The 27,634-nt window shown below is 33.5% G+C and overlaps 1 protein-coding gene across 6 annotated transcripts in view; it reads left to right on the top strand.

Moving 5' to 3' along the window:
* Positions 1–12,137: 12,137 nt before the first annotated feature.
* The window catches only part of Pwwp3b (PWWP domain containing 3B), a 35,756-nt gene continuing 20,259 nt past the window's right edge, over positions 12,138–27,634 (top strand). The window contains exons 1-4 of one of the 6 annotated variants that reach the window (XM_048796823.1): positions 12,138–12,248; positions 14,918–15,102; positions 18,669–18,802; positions 21,457–21,641. The gene's annotated coding sequence lies outside the window, so the exon portion shown is untranslated. Of the gene's footprint in view, positions 12,306–14,917; positions 15,103–18,668; positions 18,803–21,456; positions 21,642–27,634 lie in introns of all 6 variants that reach the window. The other 5 variants (XM_048796824.1, XM_048796827.1, XM_048796822.1 and 2 more) reach the window with 5 other exon arrangements.

Here is a 27,634-nt window from a genome sequence, read left to right as displayed (position 1 = left end):
TAAAATCTTCAGTTCCTTCAGTACTGGCATATGCAGCTTCACTGCTGATTTTAAAATTCTGAAAATTATGATGCCTTTTGAAGCACTGGAACCACACATGATACGTGTATGCATAGGATCATTGGCATACTCTTTTGGCATATTGAAAGACATTTTACTTTATCCCACATCATCAGCAAGATGAAAGGTATACACTTATGTATCTGGTTTTCATCCATGTGACAAGTAATTTTTCCACGTCATTGATTAAGCCAGCTCTTTTACTTTTGATGACCATGGATTTAACTGATGCTGACAATTTCATTGCACGTCTGATCCACTGTTTATCCTTTGGAATGGTTGGGATAATCAATTCAAGAGTCTTGGCTTGCAATGGACATTAGTGGCTTACTGCCTTCATGCTGAGCAATTACCTTGAATTTCATCTCAAGAGTGAATTGCCTTATTCTTCTCACCAGAAGCAGAGTACACAGAGGGACATTTGTAGACATGATTCTATAGCAAAACCCAAAATAATGCTGGAAACACAGTACACAGTAGAGTTGTTTCCCTTGTGATCCTATGGCTGATTGGGAGATATGGCTTGCTGCTGTTGCCCAACATTGTAAGGGAGGACTGTACTCTTATCATATCCATAGTTTCAGAAAGATTAAAATTCAAAGCTCAAAGTGAGATTTAATTAATGAATATCAATTTCACATCATTTTAAATTGAATAATCTAAGAATCATCTTACTGTATTTTTAAATTTTCTATGTGTAATTATTTTTTAGAAAAAATGACAATAAAGACATTACAATATTTTTATGTCTGGTGCTTTCAGTTTCTTTCCCATAGTTCAGTATTATAAGTAAAGGAAACCCATAGACTACTTTTCCCCTGAATCCTTTGCCAGCTTGATATTTATTAGATTATTTCAATAGGAGACATTGATAGGATATTGGAAGGTGAAAGAAAGAGAAGCTATTGTTCTTTATCTTCATTCTTTGTTTTTCTTTTGTCTCAGTGCTTCCTACAATAGTGGCAATAGCAGTAAGGAGGTAGACTCCTCAGTCGTGGTGTAGGTTCCTTAGTAAAATTGTGATTTCCTAGGTGATTGCTGTGGTGGTAATTCTCAGATGCCATGGCAGCCTAGGCAGTAGGGTGCTCCTGACTTTCACTCTTAATAGAGGTAATGGGAATTCTAGCAGTCTTGGTAGCACAGCACTTGTATGATTTTATTCCCATAGCCTCAGAGAACTCATGGGCTTTGGCTCCGATGACAATAGTGTAGGTGACTTTGAACATGCAGGCTTCTGTAACATCAGTGTTGCTCACACACATATGAATACAGTGTGTGTGTGTGTGTGTGTGTGATATACATACTTACCAATTTAAATAAATTAACAATAATAAGAATATCTTGGTCATAAAATGATGTGATAGCACTCAGTTTATTTTTAAAGTATATTCCATGTAGGTGATCTCCTTTGTAAAATCCCCACTCTTTTTTCTTTATGTTTGTATTTTTACTGTATTCTCATGGACAGGATTCCTTCTTCAACATAAGACATTTCTTTGATGGTTCTTCTTTTGTCTCTTGTATATACTCTAGTATCTTTAAGCACTGTCCATTCAAAACAAGTGTGCAAATCCCCTTAAAGTTTTAGGAGGAAAAGGTGATGTCATCAAAGTGACAGCAATTAGTAATTCAAAACCAAAAGAACCTTATTAAAAACACAGCTTTCATAGAGAATCAGAAATTAAAAACAGATCAATGGCCTAAGAATTCTTTCACAGTATAGAGAATCCAGGCTAGATTTCTGGTTTATCAATGAACCAAATGTAATCTTCAAATACTCTGCGGTTCATTTGGGCTTCATTTTCCCTGTCTCCCTTTTTTTGCTATGTCTTCATTAGCTGCGTGCTACATGATTAGGTAGGTTAATAGTAAAAACTTTTAATCATTGGAACTTTGTTTTTATGGATTCATATGTAGTAGCCCTGATTTTTCTTACTTAACACTTATTTTCAGAAACTTCCTGGAGATTCACAGATTTTTTATTTCAGGTAAGCTACAGTATAGTTTTGATTATTTCTGTCAACTCTACAGGTAGACATTAAGATTTGCCACATATTAAAGATGAAGAAACTGAAGTATGTAGAAGATAAGGAACGTACTTAAGATGACTCAACTAGGATAGATCTGGGAAATACGTTTACATCTACTAGATTGCCTGTCATATTGAAAATATCAAATATGTAAGCATCTGGGGCATATGCATCCCTGACAATTTATAAGAGCTAAACAGTGGGCCTTGTGAATGGTCTTCTGTACATCCTTACTTGAAATTTATCATGAACTCTACTAAGAGTAGATACAGGAAAAAATTTTAATCCAGAGTGGCCTTTCTTTTATGAGTCACCAAGGGAATAAGATGACTTTTTGCATTATAATTCCCAAGATTGATCACATAAGACCTGCTCTTTCCTTGTTAATCCTAAGAAGAACTGTTTTGCCCCACCTGTGATCTGAGTATGGCAAGAATTAGGATATTTTGATAGTTATCTATGCACTATGATGATGCAATTGTCAGGTCTTCAGCAGCCTTGTTTACATTGAAAATAATCTTAGTATAATATCACTCTAAGCAGTTTAACTCATAGAATTATTACCCATTGGCAATGTGCAGGTTTTAGTATTGACTTGGGAGCACAAAATCCCCAAATGCAGCAAACTCACACTTGTATTCCTATGGATCATGAGTTTGTGGATTCTCTATGGGAGCTCATCTCTTTCCACTGGGAGCACTTTTGCCTACTCCTCCTGCTTCAATACATTTAAACAGACATTTTTTGGCCTCCTTTGGCCCTGGCAGTGACACAATGATTATTTTTTCCTTTCTCAGTATCCAGGCGTTCAACTCCACTGAATTATTTTTTGCTTTTGCACTTAAAGTAGGCTGACATACAGTTAATATGCATTTTCATAGTCATGCTGTTTGTTTATAGCCAGTTTGGAGTATTGCTCAAGGTCTCTGCTTTAGGGGTTGTTACATACTTTGTATAAAATTTTGCTTTAAACATGCTTTATCTCTAGCATTATCAGATGTTATTAATTCACCAGCCTGGAAACCAACAAAATAACAAAAACATTTGTGTCTCAGGTCAGAAAGGATGTTGAAATGGAATGATCAGAAATTTAGAGACAAAGAATGCCTACATAAACAAGTAGGTTTTTATAGTAACTAAGAAAGTTTCCTTTCACTAGTCTTAAGCCTGTAATGTTCCTGCCAGTTGTTAAAAATGAAGATAAGGGCAGTACAGTAAATGCTAGATATCAGCTAGAAGATAAAAAAAAAACAGCATATTTAAGTAGCAAATGTTAAGAATATGTCTGCTTGAGATTAAAAGTTTTCATTCTCCGGAAATAATGTGTAATAGGAACATCTCAAGAGAAAGCATGAAACAAAGTCAATAGAGATTGGAAGCAGAGCAAAAACCAAAAACAAATAATTGCTAGTGAATATTTTTTCAAGGTGAAAAATGAAATGAGAAATATATACTTTGTCCATTTCTTAGTTTGTTTACATGTTGTTTATTTTCATTTGACCATAGTTTTTAGTATCCTCCTTAAAATGACAATATTCATTTGCATTTTAACTTATCATTTGATTGAATATTTTTAAAAATTTTAAATATAGGGAAACTTATGTACAGGCTTACTTTAAAATAAACTATTATAAGAATCACAATTACCAGCAAGGTTTGTACTAATTTACATAAATTATTTCTTAGTTCTTAACATCTGGGACAAATTTCCAAATAAAATCACAAAGTAAATCAATCTATATATCGATATTTGTATTTATATATTTAGTTGTATATGGACACAATACCTTTATTTTATTTATTTATTTTTACGTGATGCTGAGGATCAAACCCAGTGCTTTACACATGCCAGACAAGTCCTCTACCACTGAGTTACAACCGCAGTCCAGTAAATCAATCTTAATGTTGTCCAGGAAGCTGTGTGTCCTTTTCCTGTATATGCTGATATATTTACATAAGTATATCAAGTGCTACTAAATATACACACACCTCCTTAATTTATCATTAGCAGCCTTTTCATGGTGTGAAACTAGCACACCCTGATAATATTTATGGAAAGTTTATGAAAATAATCCAAAGCTCTATTTTAAGTGGTTCTTATTCCTCCAAAAGTGGGCTTTACTATTTTATGACCTTACACTCTCCAAATCCAGAATATAAAGACTAAGAAATACTCCTTCATCAATTTTGCATACTAATTACTGTGGGGCAATCCCAAACTTTGAGAGGTTGCCCCCAAATTTCCAAGTTCTCTGACTTGGCAGAAAATAGGCATTATTTACTACTTTTAAAACAGGTACTCTTTGAAAATTAGAGCAAGTATTAGATGGTTTGCTGTGAGGTTTTTTTAGGCATTGTTATCAAGTGTATTTCTTTGTGGTAGGCTTATCAATTTTGATTGAGAGTTGTACCTTTATATTTGATATTTTTGTTAGGATTAGTTACAAATTTGATTTCAAGTGAGCTACTACATTGTTTTGGTTACTTCTGTTAATTATAATAGTAGGTGTTATAATTCATACATTTTACATATGAGGAAACTGAAGCACATGGTAGAAAGGGAACTTATTTAAGATTATGCAAATAGTAAATGGAAGATATGGGGAATAAATTAATATCCATCAGATTGCCTGTTGTATTGAATATATTAAACAACTATCTTATCATATACTTCCCTAGTAATATATAAATTTTAAGCATTAGGCCTAATGAGTAGTGTCCTACATAAGTAGAGTCATCATCTGAGTTTTTTATTCCCCTTAAAATTCATATTTATAGTCTTTTTACATTAAAATTTCTTAATGCAAGCATAGGAAACTTTGTTGGGCTTTGGATTCTGATGTATGGTAACACAAGTAATATCTGAAGAATTTGCACTATTGCATCTTAAATTAAAATGTGATGACATGAGCTACACCATAATATTCTTCCTGTGAATTTGGGGGGGTCACTTAAATTTTAAACGATGTCAAAGGCAAGATATTCCTTTTACTCTGTGATTTTGAGAGTTATCGTTTAAAAAGAAAGAGGAGGAAGAAGAATTGGATTGTAAATGGATAAAGAGAAAAGCTTTATGGCATAAAATTGTCAGAATAAAGAATGCTATGCACAATACCTTAAACATACCAATGTAAACAATCACAATCAGATTTTTCTCATTCCTTTCATTCAGTCTCCTTTAGTCACATGTAACCAATTCTTGTTCAATTTGTCTTGAGATTAACAGTTGAATTCTTGAAGTTCTCTGTTTCTGGACTGAAATGGCCTGGGAAATTTTGAATCTCAGATCCTGTGTTCAATCTATTTCGCTGAGGCTCTAAGACTGAGTTTCTTATGACTTTCTTCCATGAAGCCTACACCCTGACCTGTCAGTGATGACAGGTGACATTAAGCTTATATGGGGTGAGGGATGCAAAGTAAATGGGCTTGGGTTAACTTAGTAAAATAATTAAATATATCAGAATGGAGGAGCACTGACTTCCCTGATGGGTATAATACATAAACACATGGGCCCAACATGACCTTTTGTTAAGGGCTTAGACAATAATTGTTATAAGCAAGTATAAGAAAACTTTATGAATTTGATTGCCAAATATCCAGGCTTTTGAAACATTCCCATAAAGTGTGGCTCACAATTATCATAAACAATAACCCAAAATGAAATCTTGTACATAAATTTATGTTATTGTACCTTCCTGCACACATGAATAATAGCATGCTTTTAACTATTCTAAAAAGATACAGTCATTGAAACACACACACACACACACACACACACACACACACACACATATACATGCCCAGGGGTGATATACCAGTAAGCTATGTTTCCAACCCCTTTTAAAAATTATTTTTTTATTTTGAGATAGGGTTTCGCTAAGTTGCTGAGGCTGGCTTTGAACTTGTGGTCCTCCTCCCTCAGCCTCTCAAGTAGCTGAAATTACAGGTTTGTGACACCACACAAGACATACTGAAATATCTTTATATCAATATCCAGTTAGCTATACAAAATTAATGTAGGAGAGCTCTATTTTCTCTTTTTTGATTTGACCATTTTCCACAACATGTATCTGAAAAATAATAGTTCTTCCAGTATTGCGGACTGCATCATAAAATATGGTGCACATTAAATATGCTTAGTTTTCATTCTTCCTTTTATAATGTGAAGGAGCATGCTTTTTCTATTATTTTCTAGCCATCTGAAAGCTGCCAAAAATAATTTCAGTGTACAAGATACCTTGATGGTTTTATTATTCTAAATTTAGGGTCAGATTTTGGGGAAGAAAATAAAAGAGGCTATCAGGGAAAACTGACTGCTCCAATAAAATTAGAAAATAGGTTCCTTACAGCAAGGAACAATTATATCCATGGATATTAATTACTTGTAGAGACAATGCAATATTTAAAACAAACTCAACAGAATGAAGTACAACAAATAAAAATTGCAACTTTTGTTAAAATGAAGAATCTAAGAGCAACATAAAGAATACAAGTTACCTTTTTAAACTGAATTTTATTCTATCCAATTTTGTAAAAATATCTTAATTTTTTCTAATTAGTTGTACATGACACATTGTACACAAATGGAGCACACCTTCTCATTGTACACAAATGGAGCACATCTTCTCATTCTGCTAACCCTAACCCTAACCCACCCCTAACCCTAACCCTAGCCCACCCCTCGCTTACTTCCCTCTGCACAATCCAAAGTTCCTCATTCTTGCCTACCCTCCCCACACTATGAATCAGCATCCCCTTATCAGAGAAAACATTAGTCCTTTAATTTTTTGTTATTGGCTTATTTCACTTAGCATAATATCCTCCAGTTCTATCCATTTACCTGCAGATGCCCTAATTTCATTCTTCTTTAAGGCTGATTAATATTCCATTGTGTATATGTACCACGTTTTCTTTATCCATTCATTTGTTGAAGGACATCTAGTTTGGTTCCATAGTTTAGCTATTGTGAATTAAGCTGTTATAAACATTGATGTGGCTGTGTCACTATAATATGCTGATTTTAAGTTCTTTGGTTATAAACCAAGAAGTGGGATGGCTGGCTCAAATGGTGATTCCATTCCAAGTTTTCTAAGGAATCTCTATACTGCTTTCCATAGTGGTTGCACCAATTTGCAGTCCTACCAACAATGTATAAGTGTACCTTTCTTCCCACATTCTCACCAAAACTTATTATTGTTTGTATTCTTGATAATTGCCATTCTCACTGGAGTGAGATGAAATCTTAGAGTAGTTTTTATTTGCATTTCTCCAATTGCTCAAGATGATGAATTTTTTTCATGTTTGTTGATCGATTGTATTTCTTCTTCTGTGAAGTGTCTGTTCAGTTCCTTAGCCCATTTATTGATTGGGTTATTTGGGTTTTTTGGTGTTAAGTTTTTTGAGTTCTTTATACATCCTAGAGATGAGTGCTCTATCTGAGCATGTGGTAAAGATTTTCTCCCCTTCTGTAAGCTCTCTCTTCATGTAATTGATTGTTTCCTTTTGCTGAGAAGACGCTTTTCAGTTTATTGCATATTCTAAGATTATTTTTCAGTTTAATTGTTTAACTCTTTTATTTTTATTGCTCCTAAACTACTATTTAAATTAACATCACATTGTATATTGTATTGAAATATACAGAACCACATAAATATATGGACATACATAAACACATATGAGAAAGGTTTAATTGAAACTAAATATAGTCAACCTCTTAACATTAGAATATAATACACATACAATATTTATTTTATAATTTTATTTTTATCTTTAAAAAATTAAATAATTTTATGTTTAAGTAAGAATTTAAACAAAGATTTTTGTGCCACAACTTGATATGCTTGATACTTTGTCTTCACAGATTCAGATTTTCTTAGGAATTTTCCAGGCATTCAAACATAAATTGTGTGTGTGTGTGGTGCTGGGGATGGAACCCAGGATGCTGTGAATGTGAGGCAAGCACTATACCTCTGAGTTATATCCATTATTTTAAAAATGTATATCCATTATTTTCAATATGTCAAATTCTGAGGTATATCCATTATTTTCAATATATCAAATTCAAATACAGAACATAAAAATTAAATTTAGGTTGATATTTTAAAAATCACAATTATTGTTGTTATTATTACTGCAGTACAAATAGAGTAACTGTATGTCAACATATTTTGTAGCTTGTTCTAAACTGCAAGAACCAATCCTTTTCTAATTCAATTTCTCATTATTATCTTAAATATTTAATGGGAGTAATGTTAGCTTCTCTGAGCAGTAGGAAATTTAGTACATTTAGACTAATTAGTCTTTTTTATAAGACAATAATGCCAAACCATGCAAATCATGGAGAAGTGGGAGACCCATGTGGGTTGTAAACCTTACTTTGCCACATATTAACCTACCATGACTTGAAAAATATTGATATTCACCCCAATAGTTTGATTGTTACAACATGTATAATGTGTCATAGTATGAATACTTTATTGTGTGCATTTAAGAACGTGTTTAAGCAGATTTTTATAAAATAAATCAAAATGAAAAACAAAGAATTTAGAACATTGACTTCCTATGCACACTGGATGGTCTTATATATGCCCTGAAGTATTCATAGATTTCTCTGGGAACTATTTCTCTACTGTCAATTTAGACATGCTGCTCTTCTACTTAAACCTCTAAATGGTTCTCTGTGTCCTCCATAATGTTCAGCTTTAGGCAATAAGATCAAAACATTTCCTGAAATACTAGTTCCAATTTACAATCTTATCACCATTTTATAAACCTTCCAAGTGCTCTTCATCTTTACCAACATTTGCATTGTCAATATTTTATATTTTGACATGTTTATGTTTGCTGCTTTTAAAGTAGTTTTTAAATAGCAAAGAAAATAAAAATAATATCAACAATAATAAAAAAATAAACACGTCAGATAAGAATCTTTTTGTTCTAAATAGCAACATTTCTGAAAGTCTTGTTAATTTAAGTTCTCCGATCTTGAAGACTATGTTTTAATAAACAATGATCCCTAGTCTTATGTCCTTGATACACATGAGAAGAACTGCTTTGACAATCTTGTAGAGATTGCTGTGAATACAAACTGTTTTATAGAATTTCAGTATTGAGAAGCTTTCATTTTTTAAATTATATCAAAGCTCTTGAGGGAACTTATAAGTCATAAGAAAACTTATAAGTCATAAGAATGAACAAGTGGGACTATATGAAACTAAAGAGTTTTTGCACAGCAAAGGAAATGATCAATCAGATGAAAAGACAATCATAGGAGAAAATATTTGCAAGCTATATATCTGATGAAATATCAATACCCAAAATATATAGGTATTGATAAAATTAAATAGTAAAAAATCAAACAAGTTACACAATATATAAATGGACAAAGGTGCTTGATATCAGTAATCATCAGGTAAACATAAAGTAAATCAAAACCACCTTATCATCTCAGGGCCAGCATTGTGGCTCAGTAGTAGAACACTTGCCTTGTACGCATGAGGCACTGGGTTCAATCCTCAGCACCACATAAAAGTAAACAAATAAAGATATTATATCCATCTACAACTAAAAAGCATATTAAAAGAAACATATCATTTCATACCTGTTAGGATGGCTATTATCTAAAATGCAAATGGTAAAAAGTTTTGACAAGGATGTGGAGAAAAGGGAACCATTATTCATAGTTGATGTGAATATAAATTGGTACATCTCTTTCATGAGTTTCCTCAAAAAAATTAAAAACAAAACTAATATATGATTGGGAAATCCCACTACTGGGTATATATCCATAGGTAATGAAATCAGTATGCTGAAGAGACATCTGTACTCCCAGGTTTACTGCAGTGCTATTCAAATAGTCAAGAAATTTAAGGAATCTAAGTGTCCATCCATGATGAATGAATAAAGTAAAAGTGGTATATGTGTAATGGAATATTATTAAGCCTTAAAGAAGAAAGAAATCTTGCCATTTTCATCAACACAGATGATGTGAATATCATGCTAAGTAAAATAAGCCAAACACAGAAAGATAAATATTACATGTCCTCACTTATATGCGAGGTCTAAAAAATTTAAAGTCACTAAAATGGAGTAGAATGGTGTTACCAGGGATCAAGGTTGAGGAAAACAGGGAGTTTTTTGGTCAAAGGGTACAAACTTTCAGTTATAAGATGAATTAATTCTGGAAGGTTAATGTACAGTATGGTGGATGTTTTTAATAATAATATAGTATATATTTGAAATTTGTTAAGAGAGGAAGGGAAATTGCAGGATAGAACTTATTGTGAGAGTGAAATCAGACTAACAGAACTCCACAGACTATAGATCTTAGTATTATTACCATACCACACACACACAACAGGAACTATGTAAGGTCATGGATATGTTTATTGCCTTGTAATAATCACTTCAAATTTTATACATATAACAAATCATCAGATTGTACATCTTGAATATATACACTTTTGTCTATTACACTTCAATAAGATGGGGAAAATAAATTATAGTAGACAATACAAGAGGAGAAAAATAAATAGACTTTCATCTGGGAGAATCAAAATGCTTTGTATGTTAAAAGAGCCTCAGGAGGAACTGACCACTATTTCACACAACTTTCGTTAGAGCTAATTAAACTTTTCTTGTCAAATGACTTATTTCTATTCATTGTTTTCATTATCACATTTTGAGGTAATTTAGTGGGAACATAAAATTGTTCAGTGATCAAAAAATGATGAACATTTTGAGGTAATTTAGTGGGAACATAAAATTGTACAGTGATCAAAAAATGATGAACAAGTTGGAATAAAACAAACTAAATATTGGCTTTATTAATCCATTAAGTTTCAAGTTTTCAACTTTGTGAATATTGCAATGACACTGACACAAGTATGTTAAAATAGGCTGAAAATAATCTAGAGGTTCATATATAATTTATTATCAACATGTAATTCATAATATTAATGAATATTATCAGAAATCATTCATCTATTACTTTTCTCAGAAGTACAGAACTCCAAAAACCTAACTATTTTAAAGTTACTCTAGATGGTATATTTGTTGTTCAATTTAAGTTTTATAGGTGTTCCATAAATGTGATGATGGGACATAATGGGTTAAGAGAGGAAGGGAAATTGCAGGATATAGCTTATTGTGGGAGTGAAATGAGAGTAACAGAACTCCACATTTAAGCAAAATAATTCATTAATGAAGAAACCTCTCTCTAGTGTAGTAGCCGAGAATCTTAAAGTTGCACAAGAATAAGGAAGAAAGTTGGGAATTGTCTGCTTGAGTCACTGCAGACTTTCTTCCCTTTCTTCCCAGAATTTTTGCCACTTTCTTCCCTGTGTTGTGAATTTCTTTCTTATTGAAATAAAGGAACTAGCTCAGTGATATTTTTACTGTATCCAATCATTTGCATTGAAAAGGAGTTCCATATTTATTGATTTTTTACTTTGGCTTATTATGGTCTTACAGATACATATTATGTTTTTAGGATTCAGTATAATCAGCCTTTGAGGGTTTCTCTTTAGAAATGACCAAGGGGATTGTTTTTTTAAAAAACTTCAACAAAAAGAAAGATATACTGTGTCCAAGGCTCAAATTAAAAAGTGTAAAGAATCTATTGTACCTAAAATAAGTATTAATTCACTAAAATCCCAAGATCCTTAGCATCCTTTGGTTGGTAGTTTAACCAATAGATCTTACATTTACCAAAAATAAAGGGCGAAAGGGTCACAAAAAACGTTAGGAATATTTTAATGGCTTCTGTAAAATATAAGTAAGAGACATGCAATCTCTCCCCCCCCCTCCCAAGGAAATCACCCGCTCTAGGGGGTCTGAATTGATATTGAACAGACATATCTTGTGATTGCACTTTAAAGTTCGTTTTAAACAACATTTCTTTCTTTTAACTGTGTTTTGGTTTGACTTAATGACTCTCCTCGCTCTGAATGAAGGAACGACCTCCCGCTTTTCCCATCACAGGGAGGGGGCGGAGCCTCTTCTAGAGGCTTGAAAGCAAGCGGAGCCTGGCCAGTCCTGGGGGAGGAGCCGAGTTACATACAGGCTTCGCAGGCTTCCGTTGAAGAGAAGGAGCTTGGAGGTAACGGCTGTCGTAAAAGCTGGTTATTTTCAGAGACTTCTAGAAGATTTGGTGTAAAGGTGAAAAGAGAAGAGAGTGTTGATGTGGCGTAATGGGAAAGGAGAGTCGGTTTTTGTGTGAGTCGTTGATTCTGTAAGGGTATCACTACCTCGTGTGAGTCGTTATTTCTGTGAGGGAATTAATATCTGGATTTTGTATTCCTTAAAATATTTTAGAAGTCCACAGTGGGGGAGGTAGTGATCAGATTACACCTGCTGGGGGGGGGGAAATTTTTTTCATGCGGTTGCCAAACCTAACTTTTGAAGAAGGCATTTTGTTTCAATTAAAAACCGGTACTGGCTAGAATAAACGATGAAACAAAACTTGGGAAATCAATTTTCCTTATTTTGAAAAAAACAGTTATGATAATCCTAAATGAAAATGAAGTTGTTTGTTAGGGATGTTTTGTTTTTTATATGTCTTTGATCGTGTTGATTGTGTTTCAAGCAAATCATTGTTTTGTCGGAGTTTGTATAGTGACCTGAAGTAACGTATAATTGCGCAGTTTCAAGTACCTAAGAGAATTGGGAGTTCGGTTATTTGTTCAGTGGATACGCAGTATTTTAAGAGTTGTTTTGTTTAATGATGTGCAAAAGGTGATCTTTGTCTACATCTCTACCTATGGAGAGCATGGTATGTTCCTATTTGTATGATAATATGAAACATACCTAAGAGACCATAAGTAATTCATATATCTGAATACAATAAAGCAAATTATATCTAGTAATAAAGGATGTCTAGTAATAAAGGCTATCAAGGGGGGAAACAATAAATTTTCTCCTTCACTATTTCACTAAATGTGTAGTATCTGTATCAGCATAAAAAAAAACTGCAGTGAGGATTTAAAGTCTTGGGGGGGGCTACCTTCTCCAAAATGGTATAAATTTATTTTAAAAAATGAAAAGATGTTAAAATATGTAATTGAATAAAGAACTTTGAATATTTGTATATGTGTGTAATGAAGGAAAAAAATCAAAGGGATTAAGTTAAAATATAAGTAGTGTATAATGCAGGGACTGGAGTTCTGATGAAGTGTATTTTCTTATTTAAATTTTATGAACTTCCAGACTCTCTGTGTATATCAATGGAGCTGAAAGGGAAATAATAAATTATGTTAAAATACCTGAAGAAATACCCACACACATTCCACTGTGTTTAACTGAAGTTTGTTTTTTCTGTAGATCTGAGAAGGCTAGTTACCTGGTTGTTGTTCTGTTGTTACAATTTAAATGTTAGACTATTCATTCAAGCAGAAGCTATTCATCTATATACTATTGAAAATTAAGAAAAATTTTAAAGTGTACTGTGGAATAGTGATGTAGGATAGTAAACCCTTAATGTTGAATACTACTTACCCATAAAAAGAAAGAACTATATCTAAATTCAATGAAGAAAAGGTATCCAGTGTATATTTTTTAAAAGCAAATTGCAGAATGGCCTGCATCATACAATCCCACCTTTTCCAAAAAAGAATACATATAGTGTATGCAAGCGAAATCTGGAAATATAATGCTACTTTTTAAATTGTAAATATAAGTGGAGTTGGAGAGACAGAACACTTTAGGCTTGTTTCTTCATTTTTAAAAAACAAGCTTGAGGAGTTGCGGCTGTGGCTCAGAGGTAGTGAACTTGCCTGTCACGTGTGAGGCACTGGGTTCGATTCTCAGCACCACATATAAATAAAGGACTATCAACAACTAAAAAATAAAACTAAAAAATTTTTTTAAAAGCTGGAATTACTTGCATTATGAGAAAATGAGATAATATTTTAGAAATATAGAAAATTATTGTAAAGTAATTCATAAAAAGATAATAAAATAGCTATTGATATTGAAGATGACCAGATATATTATTGAAGGAATACAAGTTCTGGTTTCAAAAACCATACACATTTATAAGTATTTGTAGGAAAAATATAGAAATTATATATAGAGTTTCGATACATATTTTAACCATTGTTGTAGGGATTTGCTTTTGTCTTTGGAAATTCAAAAGATGGAAGATATGCAATGTGCACAAGAGATATTATAATGATAGATACTAAAATTATGACGTTATGATCCTATTTTTGTATAACACATGCACACAACTTCTTAAGCTGAATGAAAAATTCCAGAAGCCAGAGAAGGCTACTGTCTAGTTCCCTTTCTAAGGAAGATTCTGCAGTTCTTGTTCTGGCCACAAGATGGCGCTTGCCTGGTTTCCTAAACTTTCTCCAGGCAACCATTTTTATGGAATGGATAAACAAAGCTATGAAACATATTTTGTTTTAGCCTACTTTGAGACAGTATGTAGAGTGTGATTGAAAATCTGTTGAAAGTTATATGTGTATACTAGAAAAACCTCCACACAAGGACTGATGTGAGGAATCACACATAACGTATTAAAAGTAGCTACACAGCATTTTGCTCATAGTAGACACAAAGAAGTTTTTACTTCCCTTCTGTCATGTCTCCACCTCCTAATTTTCCTGAGGGAGATGATTTTAGCATGAACTTAATAATAAATGTGTAAACAGAAAGAATTTCACACACTCAAACAGCACAAAGGAAAATAAACATGACATCTACATTAGAGATTCTGTGTTTCATAATGACTACCTGTTAGAGTTTTGGTAAGCAAATTTTCTTATGCTTTTCCCTTCTTACGCTTTTCCCATTTTATTGTTTACTGTCTTTCTTTTGGACAGTCTAGGTTAATACCAGAGGTGTACACAACTTGAACAATCTGCCTGTGAATCCAGTTAAGCCCCAGAAAAGCAGCAGGGCAACCAAAGTGCCCAGCAGGGTAAAAGCTCTGCTGTGTAAGCAGTTAGAGTGAAAATCAGGCAGCTGGAACACAGGACCAGACCAACTACAATCCAGGTGACAGAGGGTAAGTCTTCCCATTTCATAAAAGAGCACAATGAAAACATTTTGAGATCATGAAGGATAATTTATTTTGCTTCCTGCTTTGCAGTTGTAACATCTTTTTTGTGTATGTGTGGAGCTGGAAATCCAACACTGGGCCTTGCACATATTAGCAAGTGCACTACCACTGAGCTATACTCCCAACCCACAGTCATAGCATCTTAAATTTGAAATATCATTTTATATTTAAATTATGCTTGATTGAGAATTTGAGGTATAATTCATTTGGCTCCCCATTCTGCATCCACAGTGTTTTTAATTAAAAGTTATAACTTCTCATTTTGAGAAAGTATTAAACCACTATGAAGAAATCATGCAAGAGGCTTTTGAGGTGTTTACTTGAGGTTCCAGCCCATGGCTTACTCTCAGAACCTTAACAACTATGCTAGATTGTCATCACCAAGTACTAGACAATGTAGTTACAGAGATTTCCTAAGACTTCTTAAAGTCTTATGACCTTCCCTAGATATCTGTGCACTCTCTAGAATAACATTTGCAATGGTTTAACACATTTAATTATTTCCCAGCAACCATCATAAAACTCTGACTCCTAAGGTTGTGCTTTTATTGAAGTTGTTGGTATTGAATACCACTGTCTGGTTGCCTTGGAAAAACAGGAAGAAGTAGCAGCTTGTAAAACATTAAAATCCAGCATTACTTATGATAACTCAGAGGGATCCAAAAGGATCTGATATCCCAGGCACACAAATAACATCCCTAATTGCCAAATACTCTTCTATACACATTCTCTTCTTCTTATACAAAAGAAAAAATAAACATGGGTTTGTGTTGTGTACTTAACTGTTTTTGTTTCTGGCCCCCAAAGTATGTCTCAAAACTCTTTTGTCAATTCAATTTATTGTTCTGACTTGTATCTTATCTCTATTCCCCATTGTTGGTCAGCCTTCTTTAAGCATAGCCAAGTAAACATTTTATCTCATCTTTTTTTCACCATGTTTTAATCTAATCCAGTTATCATTCACTGAAAACACCTCATTCAAGCTACTGTGAAGTTTCAGGGAATAATGAAAAGGCTACAGCAAGTAAGAACCATTTGCTTACTCTAAAGGCTCTTAAGTAAAATGTCTTCAAAAAACACTGCTTTCTAGAAAACCAGGTATCTACAGTTTTTTATTACTATATCATAAATGTAGTTCAATATTTGATATTTCCATAACCTAGGTTAATATCAGAGATGCACATTATCTATGAATCTTTGTGTCCATGCATCTTTGTAATAGAATGTAGATATGACCACCTAAATAGTTGTCAGGGATTTAGAAGTTTTCTTTCTACAGCGCTAATAAAGTCTTCAAACCCACAACTGTCTGACTTCTTGCCTGACTGTTTAAAGAACCCTTGATGTCCCTTTTAGAGTGATTATAGAATAATGTTGTCCCAGCCTGACCCTTCTGTTATAGAACTCTGGAAAAATGATGGCTTCTTCTTTCTTTAGAGTCCCCAATGCAAATAGGTTTTTTTCCTCTGTTCATTACAGGAAAAGTTATGTCATAATACAACTGTTTCTCTAAATTGAATTGGTAGAATGTGGCAGGAGATACATTTACCTGTTCACTGTGATCATGGATAGGGTTGTTTGAAAATTTTAGAATTTATGTTTTGAAATTTAGCAAGCATTTTCTTAAGAGACCTAAACCTCAGAATCATCAGTGTGTAAGTTTTAGCATTTCCTAGGAAATAACCTTAAAGTTAAAGGAATAAAAATCTTAATTTTTGTCTTAATCTCAAGGATTTTGTGAAAAAGCTCAGCAAAAGATGATAGAAACACAGTTTCCCATATTGAATCGGTAATTATAAACAACAAAGCACAGGAACAAAGAATTGCCAATTGTTAATAAGGGTGAAATGAAATGGGCACTTTATTGCATGAAAAATGATTTTCATTGCTTGTCCAGGAATAGGCATATCTGAAAAGGAAGTTATTGCCAAGACCAAGCAACAGAAAAAAAGACATGTCATAACTGTTCTAAGGCCAAGTGAGTGCTGTCGTATAGATACACTCACTGCAGAAGCATAGTCCACCAAAATATTTTTAAGTTTGTGTGAGAATGTAAGAGATGGAAAGAGTTCATGAATGAGTATGGTAAGTTACTGAAGATGGTCATAGTTCACCATGTGTTACCCAGCAGGAACATGAAATTAAGCTGCACTCACTCTGGGGTTATATTCACCATTTTCCTCACAATCTCAAAGTAAATAACATCATCTTTGTTTTTGCTGAAGAGACAGAATTCCAGGCCCAGGAGATGGTGACTACTGGTGAAGAAAGTGAACATCCTCATGTTTGGGGATCAGATAGACTTTGGCTCTGATTTTATCTTGCCTTCTTCCCAGATTTGTTGTCTTGGGCATGAGTGTGAAAGCGTCCATTTTCTTGCTGACTGTTCACTGTGTCATTTCTTTGCTTCTTTTCAGTCAAACTAGGCAGAAAAATGACATCTCAGGTCTATTTAAGGTCTATTTACATTTACATCTCTTTATTAGGGAAAGTTCTATTTAAGGTCTATTTACATTTACATCTCTTTATTAGGGAAAGTGAATATCTTTTATATATTGGTCAGTTTTAATTTTTATTTTGAATTTTGAGAAGCCATAATAAATAGCATCTCCTTTTCTCTACTGAACAAATTTATATAAAGTAAATGGAATTGTAAATGGAAGACAAATGCCAGTTTTAGAACAAGGGAAAAGTTGCAGGGCATTGACTATTATAAAAATCATGGGCTTTATAAAACTGTAATTTAAGCACATCTAATCAAACAGCTTGCAGACTTGTAACTACACAAGAAGGACAAAGATACCTGTGGTTGCATTGGATTATCTTGCTCACAAGAAAGTAAACAGAATTATTCCCTCAACATATTGTTCTTTGCCCATTTTACTTTGCTATTTATTTCTTAGTAATATGTAAAAACTGCTTTAGGATAGTGATATTATTGCATTGAAAACAGTCTTAGCAAGCTATTCTGTTTTCAACATTGTTTTACCCTAGCATTTTTTTTTAAATTTCAGTTATGTTCAGATATATACCTCATTAAGGACTTCTGGTTGATTTTTTATATCTAGAATTCATTATAGTTGTAAAATCTATGAAACTTTCTGAAAGATAAATAGGAAGACCTGAATAAAAAAGAGAAGTAGCATAGCCCAGTACCAAAAGAATTTGTAGAGAATTAATTCCCCACAAAATAATGTGTTAATTTACTGCAATCAGAAATAAGGACCTAGTGGGTCTTATAAATGGAGCTTGACCAGCTGGGTCTTAAAATCATTTGTAGAAATTAGGTGCCAAACTAATCAGATAATACACAAAACATATTCTTTGCTAGGTCTTTATTATATGCTAAAGACATTTCTACTTTTTTTAAGGAAATCACCCACCCTTGTGGTTTGAATGTAAATTACAGAGACACGTGTTGCCATTCTGCTTTCAAGTGCTTTAAAAATGAACATTTTTTCCCTTTAAGTGAATTTCAGTTTAACTTGGTGATTCTCTTCCCTCTAATTGAGGGAAAGGCCCCTTGCTTTCCCCATCACAGGAGGGGGTGGAGCCTTCTCCAAGCAGCTGGGAAGTGAGCTGTGCCTGGCCAGTCTTGGGGGAGGGGCTGCATTTCAGGAGGCTGCAGCTGACAAGAAGCTTCAAGGTAATGGCTGTCTTTAAGCTAGTTATTTTCTGGGAATTTCTCGGGCCTTGGTGTTAAGGTGAAAAAAAATAGAGATTGTTGCCTGGGAGAGGTGGGAATGAAACATGGTTTTGGTCGAATTGCTGTTACTGGCACAGAATTAATCCTCTGGAATTTTTGTTTCTCCCGATATTTTTAAAGTCCACAGTGTGGGAATAGGTGATCAGATTACAGCTTCTAAAATTAAGACTTCAGTGAGGCATACTGTACATGTTAATTTTTACATGGAATTTCATGTTTCTATCTTTATTACACATTTTATTACATTTTTAAACATTAATATTCTACCCAAAAATAACTGATAGAAAAATGTAAACATTGAAAATGAATGACATATACAAACACAAAGATAAATGTACATATACATGGAAAGGGATTCAGATGTGCTTTTGAGTGATAAAACTTGTAAAAATCTGCATTTTTATTGGGGGAACTAGGCTCTGATGTTAACAGTATCTCTCAGTGTTCAGATTGCTAAGTTTTTAAAAATGTATTTTAATTGGTTTCAGCATTTTTTAGAACTGCTTTTTTTCTATGATCATTTTTATAATTAGAAGAATAAAATTTTGCTGAAACAACATACACATTATGTGTCAGACACATAAATATTCACAGGTACCCAGATATGTTCTCCTTTCTGCCCCCCCCCCCTTTTTTTTGCCATTAGTGGAATTTTTCCTGGACCTGGTCAAATAGGTATCCTGGTTGCTGTTTCATATCCTGCCTGTGTCCTCACTGCAAATCATCCTTTCAGGCCACAGGTATAGCTGTGGTCAGCAAGAATCATTTTTCTTATATCATCTAAGTTTAAAAGTGAGATTGAAAGAGGATTTGGTTTATTTCTATTAGCAGTTTTAAAAGTTACTATGTGGCATGATACTTCCATTGAATGGAACATAAAGACAAAACATATGAACTCAGTGATTCCAGAAGATGTCTGTGGCCAGGCATGGTATGGCACTCCTATAATCCCAGCAGCTCCAGAGGCTGAGGCAGGAGGAGCACAAGTTCAAAGCCAGCATCAACAAAAGTGAGGCACTAAGCAACTCAGTGAAACCCTGTCTCTAAATGCCTCTAAATAAAGTACAGAATAGGGCTGGGGATGTGTCTCAGTGGTCAGGTACCCCTGAGTTCAATCCCTGCCCCCCCCCGACCAAAAAAAATGGAAGAAGAAAAGGTGTCTGTGAAGTAGTATTAGGTGAAACAAATTAAATTTCAGAATGGAAAGCAGCATTGTATGTTGTTTAAGGAGAAAAAACTAAGTCAATAAAGTATGCATAAGCAAATCAGAAAATATATATATAAGGCATAGCTTTGAGGCTGAGGCAGAAAGATGGCAAGTTCTAAAGCCAGCTTCAGCAACTTAGGCCCTCAGCAACTTAACAAGACCCTGTTTCAAAATTTTAAAAAGAGCTGGGGATGTGGGTCAGTGGTTAAATGCCCCTGGGTTAAATCCCTGATACTCTACACACACACACACACACACACACACACACACACACACAAATAAATGAAGAGTGCAGTGTTCATTTGACTGTGCACAGACAAGCAACTAACTTATGGAGTTTTTTATTTGTGTAGTTGACATATAACAAGCTTTCCTATCTCTGTTTTTCAATGATTTTAAATATATATTTAGACATTTTCCAACAATAACCATAAAAAAAAGATTGAGATAAAATGCTTCAAAGTTGGGAGGGGAGAATTGCATTTGAACTGATTCATTGAAGAATCATGTTGAGAATACTTACTAATATGGAAAAATGTTCAAACTGTGAGCTTAAACAGGGTAAAAAACTGGCTTGAAATGATATGCATTAATGTACATATGTAATGAAAACTCTGGAAAGATATACAAGAAATAATAGTGTTCTTTCTCAAAGTATAATTTTTATATTTTTCTCATTTTCAGTAAGCATTCAGTGTTTCTTTTTTTAAAAAAATAAGACCATTGCAGGTGAAGATATTTGGATTCTGTTTTTGTGTAGTGAATAACAAAGCTCTAAATTTGAACATAGTATATTCTAGAAGCCTGAGAAATCTGCTGGCTAGCAGGATATAATTCCCACCCGTCTCCCACAAGCATGTGTTAGTGATAGTTCTGGTTTTGGTCACAAGATGGCGCTTATCAGATAGCCTAAATTTTCTCCAGACAACTGTTTTTATGAAAGTGAGCCAACAGAGTAATGAAACATATTTTGTATTAGTGGACGATAAGCATGAAGAGTGTGATTGAAATTACATTGAAAAATGTGTGTGTGTCTAAGAGATAAAGCCCCAACCCAAGGATTCAAACAGAAAACAACAACCAAAAAATGCTGCTTCATAAAGTCTGGCCAAAATAGACATAAGGCAGATGTTATTTTCCTTCTCTTCTGTCTTCACCTCATTGTTTTCCAAAGGGAGATGATTTCAGCATAACATAACTGTGTCACTGAGAGCATTTCATATTATAAGAACATGAGAGAAAAATATATATAACATCTACATCAGGGATAGGATTTCACTTCATCCCTGTGTTTCAGAATAATATACCTGCTAGTGTTTTTGGTAGGGAAATTTCCTTAAACTTTCTCCATTTTATTGCCTTAATTCCCTCTCTTTCTGTTGGACAGCTGAGGTTAATATCAGGGTTGCATAGGACCTGAGAATCTGCATGTGATACCAGTTGAGCCCCATAAAGGCAGTACAACCACAAAAATACCCAGCAGGGTGAAGACTGTGCTGGACAAGCAGTTGGAGTGAGAATCAAGACAGCTGGATCACAGTGCCAGACCCACCACAATCCTTGTGACAGAGAGTAAGACTATTCCCCATTTTATAAAACTTTTTATATTAAAAATACATTGAGAATATGGAATAAAATGTACTTTGTTTCTGGTTTAGTGCCATAACATTCTAAGTTAAAACTACACATTCTAGTGCTGGTCCTCAGCTTGCAATGCTTCAACTTATAATTTTTCACCTTTATAAGGAGTAAGGGTAGAAAAATAACTTAATCAGATAGTAGGACCTATGGTGAAGCTGTAACAATGAAAAAGTGTGGTATTGGTACAGTGCCCACATTGGAAGAGAAAGAAGTAAATTATCTCTATTCACACATAACATCATCTTGTATACAGAAAGTCCTATGGAACACACACACACAAACACATATAAACCACCCCACCCCCTATTAGAACAGTGCAAAATCCACTGATATTCAGTAGAATCCATACTTTGAATTTTGAATTTGGGTATTTTCCAGGCTTGAATGTGAAGTACAACATACTTTCTTTCTTTTTAATTATTATTTTTCCTTTTTAAATTAATTTTAAAATTTATTTTAATTATACATGAGAGTAGAATGCATTTATGTACTTTTATATATCATACATAGATGGGATATAATTTATTATTTTTCTGAGTATACATATTGCAGAATCATATTGATCATGTAGTCACATATATACATAAATAATGTCCTATCCCCATATTCCCTACCTTCCCCTCCCATCACTTCCCTCTGCCTAATCCTAGATAAGGCTATTCTTTAGTGCCCCCTCCGCCTTATTGTGAATTAGCATCTGCGTATTAGAGGAAACATTCGGCCTTTGGTTTTGTGAGATTTGCTTATTTCACTTAACATGATATTCTCCAACTCCATCCATTTACTGGCGAATGTCATAATTTCATTCTTCTTTAAAGCTGAGTAATATTCCATTGAGTATACATACCACATTTTCTTTATCCATTCATCTATTGAGGGACACCTAGGATGGTTCCATAGTTGAGCTATTGTGAATTGAGCTGCTATAAACATTGACACGGTTGCATTACTCCAGTATGCTGATTTTAAGTTCTTTGAGTATAAACTGAGGAGTGGGATAGCTGGGTCAAATGGTGGTTCCATTCCCAGTTTTCTGAGGAATCTCCATACTACTTTCCATATTGGTTGCACCAATTTGCAGTCCCATCAGCATTGTATGAGTGTACCTTTTTCACCACATCCTCGCCAACATCTATTTTTTTCTGTATTCTTGATGATTGCCATTTTGACAGGAGTGAGATGAAATTTTAGTATAGTTTTGATTTGCATTTCTCTAATTGCTAGAGATATTGAACACTTTTTCATATATTTGTTGATTGTATTTCTTCTTCTGTGAAACGTCTGTTCAGTTCATTAGCCCATTTATTGATTGGGTTATTTGTTTTGTTGGTGTTAAATGTTTTGAGTTCTTTATATATCATAGAGATTAATGCTTTATCGGAGGTGCATTTGGTAAGGATTTACTCCCAATCTGTAGGCTGTCTACTCAACATTGTTGATTATTTCCTTTGCTGAGAAAAGATTTTTAATTTGAATCCATTCCATTTATTGATTCTTGATTTTACTTCTTGTGCTTTCGGAGTCTTGTTAAGGAAGTCAGGTCCTAGGCTGACATGGTGAAGATTTGGGCCTATTTTTTTCTCTCTTAGGTTCGGGATCTCTATTCTAGTGTCTAAGTCTTTGATCCACTTTGAGTTGATTTTTGTGCAGGGTGAGTGACACAGGTTTAACTTTATTTTGCTGCATACGGATTTCCAGTTTTGGCAGCACCATTTGTTGAATAGGCTATCTTTTCTCTAGTGAATGTTTTTGGCACCTTTGTCTAGTATGACATAACTGTATTTATGTGGGTTTGTCTCTGTGTCCTCTAATCGGTACCATTGGTCTAAAAGTCTATTTTGGTACCAATACCATGCCATTTTTGTTACTATTGCTCTGTAGTATATGGTTTTTGTCTGGTATTGTGATGCTTCCTGCTTCACTTTTCTTGCTAAGGATTTCTTTGGCATTTCTGGGTCTATTATTTTTTCCAAATAAATTTCATGATTGCTTTTTATATTTCTATGAATATGTAATTGGGATTTTAATAGGAATTGCATTAAATCTGTATAATGCTTTTGGTAATATGGCCATTTTGACAATATTAATTCTGCCTATCCAGGAGCATGGGAGATCTTTCTTCTGAGGTTTCTTTCAATTTCTTTAGTGTTCTGTAGTTTTCATTGTAGAAGACTTTCACTTTTTTTGTTAGATTGATTCCCAGGTATTTTATTTTTATTTTCTTTGAGGCTATTGTGAATGGGATAGTTTTCCTCATTTCTCTTTCAGAGGATTAATTGCTGATGTATAAGAATGCATTTGATTTATGGGTGTTGAGTTTATATCCTGCTACTTTGCTAAATTCATTTACTAGTTCTAGTTGTCTGGTGGAATTTTTTGTATCTTCTAGATATAGAATCGTGTCATCAGCAAATAGTGATAGTTTGAGTTCTTCTTTACCTATTTGTATCCCTTTCATTTCTTTCTTTTGTCTAATTGCTCTGGCTAGAGTTTCAAGGATGATGTTGAATAGAAGTAGTGAAAAAGGACATTCTTGTCTTGTTCCAGTTTTTAGAGGGAATGTTTTCAATTTTTCTCCATTAAGAATGATGCTGGCCTTGGGCTTAGCATATATAGCTTTTATAATATTGAGGTATGTTCCTACTATCCCTATTTTTGTAGTTTTTTTGAACATGAAGTTGTGCTGTATTTTGTCAAATGCTTTTACTGCATCTACTGAGATGATCATATGATTCTTGTTTTTAAGTATTTTAATATGATGAATAACGATTATTGATTTCCACATGTTGAACCAACCCTGTATCCCTGGGATGAACCCCACTTGACTGTGGTGCACTATCTTTTTAATATGTTTTTGTATGTGATTTGCCAGAATATTATTGAAAATTTTGCATCTATGTTCATCAGTGATATTGGTCTGAAGTTTTCTTTCCTTGATGTGTCTTTGGTTTTGGTTTCAGGATGATATTAGTCTCATAGAATGAGTTTGGAAGGGATCCCTCCTTTTCTATTTCATGGAATACTTTGAGGAGTATTAGTATTATTTCTTCTTTGAAAGTCTTGTAGAACTAGGATGAGAATCAATCTGGTCCTGGGCTTTTCTTGCTTGGTAGTCTTTTGATGGCATTTTCTATTTCTTTACTTGAAAGTTACCTGTTTAAATCATGCATAACCTCCTCATTCACTTTGGGAAGGTCATATGTCTTTAGAAATTGGTCTATGTCTTCGATATTGTCTATTTTATTGGAATATAATTTTTTAAAATAGTTTCCATTATCTTCTGTATTTCAGACATGTCTGTTGTGATATTTCCTTCTTCATCTTGTAGTAATTTGAGTTTTCTCTCTTTTTCTCCTCATTAGCATGGTCAGGGGTTTATCTATTTTATTTATTGTTCAAAGAACCAACTTTTTGTTTTGTCAATTTTTTTCAATTGTTTCTTTTATTTCAATTTCATTGATTGCAGCTTTGATTTAAATTATTTCCTGTCTTCTATTGCTTTTGGTATTGATTTGTTCTCCTTTTTCCTAGGGCTTTTAGATGTAGTGTTAGGTCATTAATTTGTTGACTTTTTATTCTTTTAATGAATGCACTTAATACAATAAACTTTCCTCTTAGTACTGCTTTCATAGTGTCCCAGAGATTTTGATATGTTATATATCAGTGTTCTAATTTACCTCTAAGGATTTTTTTTATTTCATCCTTGATTTCTTCTACTATTCACTCAATAGTATATTATTTAGTCTCCATTTGTTACAGTAGCTTGTATTTTTTTATTTTGTCATTGATTTCTAATTTCATTCCATTTTGATTTGATAGAATGAAGGGTATTATCTCTGTTTTTTGTACTTATTGAGAGTTGCTTTGTGGCATAGATATGGTTTATTTTATAGAAGGAGCCATGTGCTGCTGAGAAGAAAGTATATTTGCTTGTGGATGGATGAAATATTCTATATATGTCTATTAAGTCTACATTATTGATTGTATTATTTAGTTCTATAGTTTCCATATTTAGCTCTGGTTTGGAAGATCTGTCCAGTAGTGAGAGATGTGTGATAAAGTCACCCAGTATTATTTTATTATGGTCTATTTGACTCTTGAAATTAAGAAAGGTTTTTTTTTATGTACATAGATGCTTCTTTATTTGGGGCATAAATATTTATAATTGTTGTGTCCTCCTTATATATACTTCCCTTAAGAAGTATGAAATGTCCTTCTTTGTCTCTTCTGATTAACTTTGGTTTGAAGTCTACTTTATCTGAGATGAGAATAGGAACCCCTGCTTGTTTACACAATCCATATGAGTGATAAGTTTTTTTCCCATCCTTTTACCTTCAGCCTGTAGATGTCTTTGCCCATGAGATAAGTCTTTTGAAGACAGCCTAATGTTGGGTCTTGCTTTTTAATCCAGTCTGCCAATCTAGGTCTTTTGATTGATGAGTTTAGACTGTTAACATTCAAGGTTATTATTGAGATATGATTTGTATTCCCTGTCATTTTTATTTACTTCTGGTTTTTTATATTTCTTAATTTCTCATTTGGTTGAATTTCCCTTTAGTGTAAATCCTCCCTTTGCTGGTTTCCACTTCATCCTCATGGAATATTTTGTTGACAATGTTCTGTAGTATAGGCTTTCTAGTTGTGAATTCTTTTAATTTTTGTTTGTCATGGGAGGTTTTAATTTCATCTTCAGATCTTAAAACTTAATTTTGCTGGATATAAAATTCTTGATTGGCATCCATTTTCTTTCAGAGCTTGAAATATATTATTCCTGGACCTCCTAGCTTTGAGGGTCTGGGTTGAGAAATCAGTTGAGATCCAAATTGGTTTCCCCCTATATGTAATTTCTTTTTCTCTCACAGCCTTTAAGATTTTATCTTTATCCTGTGTTAGTCATTCTCATTATAATGTGTCTTTGTGTGGGTCTGCTGTAATTTTGTACATTTGGGGTCTTGAAAGGCTCTTGTATTTGATTTTCCATTCCATTCTTTAGGTTTGGGAAATTTTTTGCTATTATATCATTGAAAAGATTGTGCATTCCTTATTCTGTATCTCTGCTCCTTCATCTATTCTGATAACTCTTAAATTTGGTCTTTTCATATTATCCCATAATTTGTGGATGTTCTGATCATGGTTTCTTACCACCTTCTTTGCATAATCAACTCTACATTCAAGATTATATATTTTGTCTTCATTGTCTGAGGTTCTGTCTTCCAAGTGATCTGATCTGTTGGTGATGCTTTCTATTTAATTTATAATTTGGTTTACTGAATTTTTCATTTCAAGTATTTCTGCTTTTTTTTTTTTACGATCTCTATTGAAGTGGTCTTTCACTTCCTGTATTTTTTTCTTTGATTTCTTGCCTTATACTATCCTTTACTTCACATATCAATTTAACTATGTACAATGTGAACTCATTCTTGGGCATTTCTTCTACTGTTATCAGTGGCTTCTCTTGTTAAAGCATCTGATTGGTTTGTTTGGGGCACTTTATTCCCTTGTTTTTTCATGTTGTTAGTGTGTTTTCCCATCTAGAAGTATGGATCTAAGGCAGCATAAATCCTACTCTATAGAACTATAGTGTCCCTGAAGGTTTCCAGTGCTTTGCCTTTAATGTTGAAACCAATATCAACAGCACCCAGTATATACAATAAATAGCCTTGATCCTAATAGTTCCCACTAAGGCATCTACTGCTTTCTCATATTAAACTAAAATAATGAGTTCAATAACTACCTATAGTACAAACAGAAAATTTGTTTAAATGTTTTATAATTTCAAATGGTGGATGACAGAACAGAGGTAGTATAGTATGTGATATTCATATTTACCAAAATAATGAGTTCAATAACTATCTATAGTACAAACAGAAAATTTGTTTAAATGTTTTATAATTTCAAATGGTGGATGACAGAACAGAGGTAGT

The sequence above is a fragment of the Marmota marmota genome, unplaced genomic scaffold, assembly GCF_001458135.2.
Source record: "Marmota marmota marmota unplaced genomic scaffold, marMar, whole genome shotgun sequence".
Classification (NCBI taxonomy): Eukaryota; Metazoa; Chordata; class Mammalia; order Rodentia; family Sciuridae; genus Marmota; species Marmota marmota.
This window is presented reverse-complemented; position numbering and strand designations above follow the sequence as displayed.